Source organism: Leptodactylus fuscus, chromosome 2 (genome assembly GCF_031893055.1).
Source record: "Leptodactylus fuscus isolate aLepFus1 chromosome 2, aLepFus1.hap2, whole genome shotgun sequence".
Lineage (NCBI taxonomy): Eukaryota > Metazoa > Chordata > Amphibia > Anura > Leptodactylidae > Leptodactylus > Leptodactylus fuscus.
Window position 1 is genome coordinate 53,666,345 of NC_134266.1, and position 10,602 is coordinate 53,676,946.

Below are 10,602 nucleotides of genomic sequence, written 5' to 3' on the forward strand. Positions count from 1 at the left end.
GCAACAAAAAAACAACCCTGCTCTATTTTACAATACCAGTAAAGTGAATGAGATTCTGGCTAATCCTGTCCAGATGTTGTGGGAAAAGAAAAGCTGCAATTTCAGAGAAAGCTTGTGTGGATGGCTACCTCCAAACTTCTATTGATGACCAATCTTAATCTGTCAGCAGGAAAATCTGTATCAAACTAAGGGCAGTACCTTATAGGGTGGCTTCTACACTTTCCAAATATTCCTTTACTCTGAATTGTAGCTCCATGTTCATGAAAATCCACGTTTTATTCTTATGCAAATTACCTGATATGGGGTTTAGGGGCGTTTCTTCTGCTACCGGGGCTTCACTCTCTGCTCTAGATAGTCACGCCTAAATGACATCCAGCTACTTCCACCATTGCTTGAGTGATTTCTTCCACTTTGTCTGCAGTTAGGGAAGGTTATCTAGAGCGGAGTGTGAAGCCCCTACAGCAGAAGAAACGCCCTGTAGCCCATTACAGCTACAATTTGCACACACATAAAATACAGATTTTCATGAAAATGGAGCTGCAATGCAGAATAAGAAAGGCTTCTTTGGAAAGTGTAAAGCTGCCCTACAAGATACTGTCATTAGTCTGATACCGATTTTCCTGCTGGCAGACTACATTAAGTAGAAGACAAGAAAACCCCTTCCCCTTTTTTTTTATTATCTTAAGAATGTAGAAAATGACGAATACAAAATAATACATTCCAATAGCATCTCACAATAGATAAACTGGAAGCAATCTCATAAATGAGATTGTTATAAATAACATAGGCAAACACACGATATGAAATATGCATGACCTAGACTAGAAGTGAAATTAGAGATACTGGGAAACCCCTCTAATATATTCTGTGTATATACATGCTTAAGGAGGAAAGGAAGTAATCCAGCCTCCTTTCAGGTAGGGAAATCAATAAAACATGTCTGTATTTTTCAGCTAGAGGCAGGGCACACAGTGCTGACCTGTTTTGGGCTACTAGTAACATGCATCATTACACACAGGAAATACATACATAGGGTCACTTCCCAAGGAAGTCATGTGATCTAAAATCCCAGGTGTTTAAAAAAAGAAAAAAATTGTGCATGGTCTCAATTGTGAGCGTGTGTGTGTATGTAGATAGATAGATAGATAGAAGTTGCTGTAATATTAAATGCATGAAATGGGAATGAACCAACACATGGAGTGGGTGGGGGTGGGGTGGAGTGGGTCCTTTGGAGGTATCCTTGATTTTTTTTGGGACATGTGGGTATGGACGGGCATAGGGTGGGTGGGTGAGTGATTAGGTGGGGTGATAAAGGGGTATAATAGTCCTTGGGGTCTCATCTTCCCCTCATTTAGTGGCAGTTGGACAGCGATCTCCACAGTAGATTCCTCTTCTCCCAGTAGGATGTAGAGTTTCCACTTCTCGTCTGCTGATGTAAAGTCTGGGCTGTGGGCAGAGTCTTTGGCAGTAGATGGCCCTCACAGCTGAGTGATGCAGTGTAACAGGAAGTGGGCCTCATCTTCTAGGACCACTTGGTTGCAGTGTTGGCACAGTCTGTTCTCTCGTGGCTTGTACGACTGCCTGTGCGGCCCTGTTTCAATCTCTAGGCGCTCAGTCTGTACTGGCTCAGGGTCTGTCTGTGTTTGTAGTGGGGTATTTTTTCTAGGTAAGTGGCCATGGTGTAGTTCCTTCGTAGTGACTGGTATACGGTGAGCTTCTTGGAGTTATTTAGTTTCTCCATTGTTCGATGTACTGCTCTTTGTTTTTCTCTATGGCCCCCTTTATTTGGGCCTTGATCATTGCCTGTTGGTGGTTCTAGTTTGGCGGTTGGCTATCATTTGGTTGGGGTGGCCAGGTTTGTTCAGGGTTCTGTGGCTTAGCCATTCTTGGTGGTGGTAGGAGTCGGGGTTGCTGCCTTGAATGTGCGCCTAGAATACTAGTGCCCTCTTCAGCATGGTGAGCCATAGTGGGAGCTTGCCTAGTTCTTCCTGGCATGCCATGTTGGAGGTGCTGTGGTGGGCGTGGAGCAGGTATTTACAGAACTCCAGGTCGAAGGTCTCTGGCTAGAGTACCATTTTGGCTGGTCTGAGTAGGTGGCTGGGCCCCAGACTTCGCTGCCGTAGAGAAGGATCGGAGCGATGACTGCGTCTAATATCTTCAGCCAGATCCTCACCGGTGGTTTGAGGTGGTACAGCTGTCTTCTGATGGTGTGAAGGTTCTGCAGGCTTTTTCTTTCAGGGTCTCTATTGCTGCTTTCAAGCTGCCTGATTGGTTGAGCTGCAATCCCAGGTAGGTGTAGCTGCTGGTTTTCTCCAGTGTGGAGCCATTTAGTGTGAAGTGTGGGATGGGGGCTTTATTGTGGCCCTTCTTCTGGAATATCATGACTTGGTCGTCTTGGTCTTCTTGAGGTTGATAGGTAATGCCCATGTTGTGCTGAATTTTTTCAGTACTGCAAGGCTGTCTTGGAGGCCCCTCTCTGTGGGGGACAGGAGTAGGAGGTCGTCGGCATACAGCAAGAACTTCACCATACGGTCATTCAGGGTGAGGCCTTGAGTTGGTGAGGCCTCCAGGGCTGCAGCCAGTTCATTAATGTATGTGTTGGGCTCAGATTGCAGACCTGTCTGACTCCTTGGGCCTGCTGGAAGTATGCTGTTCTCTTCTCGTTCATCTTCACACTGCACTGGTTTCTGCTATAGGAGCTATTGATGACATCATATGTTCTTCCTCCTATTCCGCTCTCTAGGAGTTTCAGGAGCAGGCCTGGGTGCCACACTGAGTCAAATGACTTTTTAAAGTCCACGAAACAGGCAAATATTTTGCCTCTTCTGGTTTTGTAGACGTGGGTCTTGATGAGGCTATGCAGGGTGTAGATATGGTCCGTGGTGCGGTGGTTTGGCATGAACCCTGCTTGGCTCTTGCTGAGGACCTCGTGTTGTGTGAGGAAGGTGAGGATTCTGTTATTGATGATGCTGTTGAACAGTTTCCCCAGCGTGCTGCTGACGTGGATCCCTCTGTAGTTGCTGCGGTCGTAATGGTCCCCGTTCTTGTAAATGGGGGTTATGAGGCCTTTGTTCCAGTCTTAGGGGAAGTGTCCGGTGTTGAGGGTGAAGGTGAATAGTTTTGCCAGTGCCACATGTATTGCTAGGGGGCTGTGCTTGATAATCTCTGGTAGGTTGCCGTTGGGACCACTGGCCTATCTGTTTTTCAGCAGGGCGATTCTTTCTTGTATGTCTTTTATGGTGATTGGTGAGTCTAAAGGGTTTTGGAAGTTTTTGATGGTCTTCTCCATATCCTTCAGTTTGGTGATTATCTGTTGCTGTTCCATGGTTAGGTCTTCTCCAGGGATGTTTTTGTAGAGGTCTTTGAAGTAGTTGAGCCAGATGTTGCCGTTTTGGATGTGGATGGAGTTTTTCTTGGGCTGTCTGCCCATGTGGTGTCAGGTCTCCCAGAATGAGCTGTCCTAGAGGGAGTTCTCGAGTTGCTCTGTTTTGTGGTAGAGGTACCTCTGTTTCTTCCCTCTGAGGATGCCTTTGTATCACCTGCACAGATTGTCGTAGGCTTCCCTCGCTTCTTTGTTGCTGGAGTCTCTGTGTTTTTGGTTGGAGGTTGCCCTTAGGAAGTGGCGTATTGCTCTGCAGTCGCTGTCATACCATTTGTGGGACTGTATTCCTTGGCCTGGTGGTTAGCCCATTTGGAGTGTCGTGGTAGGTTGTAGAGGCCAGTCTGGTGGGGCTGCTGTGTAGATGGTTTATTCGTGGACCTCATGTAAAGCAGGATCTGGTTGTGGTCTGATAGGTGCGATTCGGGGGAGATTGTGAAGTCCTGTTTCTGCTGGGTCTGCATCCGTGATGGCATAGTCCACCACGCTGTTGCCCACTTGAGAGTTTAGTATGAAGCGTCCTGTGGAGTCGCCTCTGATACGTCCGTTCATTATGTATAGTCCCAGGCTCCGACACAGGTTCAGCAGTTGTTTCTCACTCTTGTTGACAATTCTGTCTTGGCTATTTCTTCTTGTCTGTGTGGGCTCCAGGTGGTGGATCTCGCCTCCGGGGATATGTGGGTTTCCGTCGGAGGGCAGATAGTCTTGCACAGATGATTGGGTATATATATGCATCCACATACACTACATTCTGGTTGCAGACTAAGGCTGCATTCACACAGAGTAACGCCAGGCGTTTTTTGTGTGTTTTTTGCACATAGCGCCGCGTTTACGCCGCGTATACGCCGCGTTAACGCCGCGCTATTTAGCGGTGGCGTTGCCCGGCGTTAACGCGGCGTATACGCGGCGCTACGCGGCGTAAACGCGGCGCTATGTGCAAAAAACACACAAAAAACGCCTGGCGTTACTCTGTGTGAATGCAGCCTAAGACTCTTTTCACTCTGTTATGAGTGGTTCTGACTCCAGTCTTGGTAGATTGGATGGGAAGAATAGCTGGCTCTTCAGATGTGTCAAGAGCTGCTCTTTTGTAGTACTCGGTCACCACCAGTGGCACCATCACTAACAGCTACAGGGTAAAACATGTACCACTCCTATCTAGTGGTGAAATCCATTGTACCGTTGACAGATAATACATTTCCTCTGTTCTCTGTTTAATGCACTCCTATGGAATAATACTATTGTGTGGTTATATGAAGGACATGTTCGGAGCAGAATTTATAGGATCTGACAAATTCTACTTCGGATGCAGCTTTTTTTTTTTTTTTTTTTTTTTTTTTTTGCTTTACCAAATCTTCATCAGAATCTGCCACAGAATTTGCAAATTCTTCATCGTCCAGGCGGTATTTTTCAGCCTCCCATTCATTCGATGGGAGTTCTCCGGCAGAATCTGCCAGAACATTATGCATGGCGCTTTTTTTTTTTCCCTATATGAAAAACATCAGAATCTGCTTTCCATTGAGATGAATGGAAGCTCATGTCAGGTGGAATTCGGAGCTGATTTTGAGGCAGTTTGTGCCCTAATCTATTCCTTAGGAGCCGTCTACCAACATGTTTTTCAGCATTTAGTTTGTGTAGGTTGCTGTACAAGGGGGTTTCTCCTTTATCATTGAAATGAGACAAGACAAATGAAAGAGCCTTCAATAGAAATGTGTTTGTGTCCAAAAATATTAGACTGAAACGCACACAAGTATTTACTTTGCGGATCGTGTAGCGGTTACAGTAAACAAGGTTTCCAGATCTCCAAAGAATTCTCTTTTGACAGGTATGCAATGACATTTTTATCTTCAGTCTGTGTCTGTGACAGTTTGTTACCCAGTATAAGCTTAAACATCCCTGTCATTTTGTGTCTTTTTGTGCACGGCGGTTTTCCTCTCCAATTCTGCTGTAATGAATAGATGGGCACGTGCACAACACAATGTGGCAAAAGGCAAGATTTCCATGTTTTGAGATTAGTATTTGTTTATAAGTCATTTTTTATGGAAGGAAACTGCATCGTGACAGCAGAAAGCGTCTCTTAATGTTTCTTTTTCCCTAGTTTTGTCAGTGGGCTGTTTAAGCTTTCACTTAACCTCTTGACACCTTATCAACGTATATGTGTGCATTTAAGTCTAATGGTATGCTGAAGGCTGATCTGGGTATTAATGCAAGTTACATGCAACCATACTTAACCTGTTTTTCACTGCAAAATGTTCTGTGATATGGTAATATACTTCAAGGTTAGTCTGTAAAATATTGAAGGGAGTACGCGTGACAGATCGATCCAAATAATTATACTTGCTTTATGCTCCATTTCCACATGCATCCTCCACTTTTTTCAAGTGAATGCCCAATTAGAATTGCCTTTACCAAAATGAGAGGGCACATCTTAAAGTGTCGGAAGAATTTCACTGTGAAAGAAGACTTGGATTTATTTTTTTTTCCCTTCGGTTCACAAATTGTTTTAGTATGTTTACTATTTCTCTTAAGTATAGAAATTTATTATCCACCTAACACAAGTTTCACACTAGCATTGTTCTCCCCATCGTTCGGGTCCACATGAAGATCTGAAAGATGGAGAGCCAGTCTGCTTAAAAAGTGGATCCCTGAGGACACCTGTGGACCTCTTAGACTATAATAGGGTCCATTGGGTTTCCAGCGGTTTTATACTGAGACTCCTTGCAAGACTTTTCTCTCTGCCGATTTTATTTTAAATTTGATTTTTATTGAGAAAAATTTTTCAATGTACAAAGTCCAAAAACTAAACAAGGGTACAGAAACGGTGGCCCGGTCAGACCATACAAAAGAAAAACAGAGCAAATTCACGACCAGCTGTCAGAATCACATAAACAAGAGTACAAGCATTAAGTACAATGTATGAAAATAGCGACTGTATCGACTCACGAACGTCAGATGGAGCTGAGCCTAGGACAGGGCGGGAAATTGGGGGGGGGGGGGCAGGAGAGAATCGGGACAGAAAGGGTATAGGATGTAGGGAAAGAAACGAAAAACCAAAACACACAAATAACATAAGTAAACCAGTGACTCTATATGTATGTAAGGTACCACTTACGCAGGACAAGGTGATACCATTCTAAATTTGGCATGACGAGCAACGCACAGAGGAATAAGCGAACACTTGCGACTATTAGGGTAATAATGAACCAGCGTGCAAAGCACTTCAGGGAGTTGTGTCAGGGGGAGGACGTGGGGCCTGGGCTAGGGCGCCTTTCCTGTTCTCAATAAAGGAGGACCAAAGAGCCCATCTGGAGCGAAAGCTAGAGAGAGTATGATTTTTTGGAGGCCAGCATCTGGTCCAGGGTAAAGGCCAAGTCTACGTGGTGAATTAGTTGACCTACCGTTAAGCAGGGCGCAAATTTCCATTGCCTCGCTATCATGGATCTGGCTGCTAAAATTATTTGGCCCAGTACCACCTGCATACCTGTGGGAAAAGACCCAGTGTCCAAAAAGCAGAGTGCCAGGCTCTGGGAGGGAGGTATAGTGAGTCCAGCCATAGAGGAAATAAATTGGAAGACCGCTATTCAAAAGGCTTGGACCGAGGGGCATTCCCACCACTTATGTAGGAGGGTGCCAACTTGCCCACAGCCTCGCCAACAGAATTTCGGGAGGGAGGCATAAATATGCGCCACTGGCTAGGGATTCTGTACCATTGCAGCAGGGTTTTTTGGGCTGTCTCCTAATGGGCTGCTCCTTTTGAAACACGTTTCACAAATGCACAGGCTTCGTACCACTTAGGTAGGGAGATAGCTTTATCAAGGTCCGCTTCCCATCTTGAAAGGCAAAGAGGTTTAACCCGTTCAGAGGGGGTAGAGAGAAAAACATAAAAAGCTGAAATGCCGCCCTTGATAGGGGCGGACTGTCTCCTCTCTGCTGATTTTTGGTGGAATCTGCAGAGACGTCTCCTATGGAGATTCCAACATAGATGTGAACTTAACCTAAGGCTAGGTTCACATCTGTGTTCGAGGGGTCCACTAGGGGACCCCCAAATGGAAACTTAATCCGTTTAAAAAAGCGGTTACCTTAGGAAACCCCTAGGCCCCATATACTATAATGGGGTCTGCCTGGTTTTTGCCCGTAAAGTGCAAAAAATGCGGAGAGAAAAGCGCTGCTTGCATATTTCATGGGCAGAGGGGAATGGAATCCCAGAACGGAGCGCCAACGCTGGTGTGTGCACAGTCTTTAGGGTATGCTCACCAGGGAACACAGGGACTCTTTCCACATCCCAACTCCAACTACTTCATAAATGACTGACAGCCATAGTTTGTTAGAAGCAGTAAAGATCCTCTAATACATTAAAAAGTCAGTGATTAAAAGAAGATATGTATGGATCTATGCATCTAATTAATTACACTATTATTTGTATAATATAATTCCAAATCTTTATTTTGAAGCTGGAGACTGAGTCGGTAACCTTTTCTGTACTCCACCCAAAATTGGTCCAACTCAACTCCAAGTCCGCAGCCCTGGTTCACACAGGAGTTTTTCAGCCATACTTTGAAGTGTAAAATGCGCACTCTACTTGCCATAATACATTTGATTGTATTGTTTTTCAGTGGGATGTATGCTCCATACTTAATACAGTACATTTTATGCAAGTGAAGTGTGAACATACATTGCAGACTGTAACTGCTTTCAAAATCCTGACTATCCACAGTGGCCATGATGTTGCAAATTAACCTGAGGCTTTGCTCACAATATTGATTCCACTGACCACTGCAGGTTGGTTTGGCTTCGGACATCGGTGCGTCTTTATGTCTTTCAAGAATTCAGTATTACACTCCAGACTGTTCATTGCGGCATCCTCATTCTCAGAGCCCATAGACAGTGGGGTCACAGTTGTCACATGACCTCATGGAGTTGCTATCAGGAAAAGCTTTAGATCATCACATACATTTTCATGAGGCTCAAAGTTAATTCTCCCTTAATTTCCAAAATGCATACCATTAGAATCCTATGTTGTTGTGGTGTTTAATGAGAACATGGCACAGCCAGCAAGTGGTGGTTGGTCTTAAAGTAAGTTAAAACCTTAAGTCTCTTCTGGAGTTAAAGCTTTTAATGTTCGCCAATAGATCTTGTGGAATTTTACAATGCAGTAAGTGCCCAAACACTGCCATCATTGAAGTCCCATGTTCTCATCCATCACAGGATCAGAGCAATAGACTTGGGCTAGCTTCACACTAGCTCTGGCTCTTTGTCATTGGGGGAGTCAAACATTGCAGAGGAGAACCGCTAAGACAGTGTTCACACATGGAGTCCGGCAGATGCCATTGGCTACTGTATATGTCTTCATTGAAAGTAAACAAGACTGAAGAATGCTTCCATATTGTTTTTTTTACTTTACATCAAATGCAGACAAAGGGTACTCTGTCTACATCCATCATTCTGTTAGCTTTTAAGTCTGATCCTATAATGGATGAGAGCAATTGGACTAAAATGGCATCAATGTGAAAGTAGCCAAGGATTTAACCAACAAACGCGTTTAATGGCAATAATGTGGCCAGCAAGGATAACAGTTACGTTTGTCATTAAGGCTCGGTTTACTTTGTTTTGGCTTCTATTCCCATTGTTGGGGTTCCATGGAAGTGGGTGTTTTCTGGGAAGATAAGGCGTCTTTCCTTTCAAACATGATGGAATCTGCAATGAAGGCTCCACACGTAAGTCTAAGGCCATTCCAACCTACTGTAGACAACACACACGGTCATGGGGCCTAATCCTCTTGTGTCCATTTCAATGTTTTGGGGGGTTTGTTTTTCTTTGACAAAAAAAAGTCACACCTCAGTTACACTCCTCCATGTGTTAATGGTCAAGAGAATCCACGGACAGATACAAAGATGTAGACGTCGCCAATTTTTATCCTTTTCATAAAGAAATTAAATAACTCCTTATTTTTCCTGTTGTAAAGATCTTGCTGAAGGTTTATATATTTCTTAAACTATTAAATGTGTATATGAGAGCAAATATTGTAGTGGATTTTTTTTTTTTTTTAAGCATCTGCCTTTCTTACACCCTTTTTGTCTGGCATACAATCCCATCACGATGTGATGCTACACATAAGGGTTATTTTACCAACAAGGCACATTTACTGTAAGGCAGCAAAGTGTCCAGTGTCGTCATTCATCTGGCATGTTGCAGACAAATTCCAATTACTTCCCTCCTTTCAGCTTTTGTTAAACACTACCAGCTAGCTGACAGTAAAATTCTAAATACAGGTGTTGTCACACTACACTATAATCAGGATTTTAATTTGAATTTTCATTTGTGAAGACCCTCTTCTCACCCCCATGTGGAAAGGGGAATAGAATTAGTTTTATTGACAGTCAAAAGACTTTTTTTTTTGAAAGCTGTCTAAATCATTACCTGTATTTAGAACCGAGGGGAGAGAGGGGAAAAAAAAAAGAGGAGCCGAAGCTGTCCATGCGAAAGAAGAGTTTTATGATCACATATTTACTCATTACATTGGCTGGTAAATAAAACGTAGCCAATGTGTTTGACAAGTGATTGGCGGAATAGAGTAGGTTTTCGCCGCAGCAGAACAATAGAGGAATGTAAATATATATTTTACTTTTGTTTAGTCGTTCTATACCTAATACAAGCCTGCTGGTAAATTCATCTTTTCAACAGATTAGGCGTAGCCCCCCCCCCCCCCATTCTCTGTAAGGTGCTAAACTTTTTTTTTTAACCTCCCCCCCCCCCCCCCCATCCTTTATGTCTGTTCTTTTTATTTTCTAAGTATATATCTTATTAATTGTTGTAGCCGTTTGCTTGAATTGTATTGTTTGTGTATGCGTCTATGCTGTCTGTTTGGAGAAGGCTGCCCCTTGGTTTTTTTTTTTTTCTTCCCATTTCACTCCCCTCCTTTATTATTTATTATTATTTTTTTCTCTGGTCTCTCAAAGCATTTAGTGTCGTGTCTGCCAGATTTTAGTGATGAGCAGTGAATTGCTTTTAAAGTGGGCATTATGCCAGTTCAGCAGTACAATGGAAAACCAATCTTCCACCATTCTACTTTTGATGCTGTTATTGTAGCGTTTTAGATAACTGCTGCCACAAAAAAGATGTGCTCAATTGCTACCAGTTAGTCAAGTTAAATCCAGAGTAGCATTAAAATTACTCTGAAAACTGTTTGTCAGAGGTCATGTGCTATCTCAAGCTGCCACACATAGGAT

General features: G+C 43.6%; 1 protein-coding gene across 1 annotated transcript in view; it reads left to right on the forward strand.

The window, feature by feature from the left end:
* Window positions 1-10,602, forward strand: part of POLA1 (DNA polymerase alpha 1, catalytic subunit) — a 198,263-nt gene that overhangs the window by 172,841 nt on the left and 14,820 nt on the right. The gene's annotated exons all lie outside the window — the stretch shown is intronic.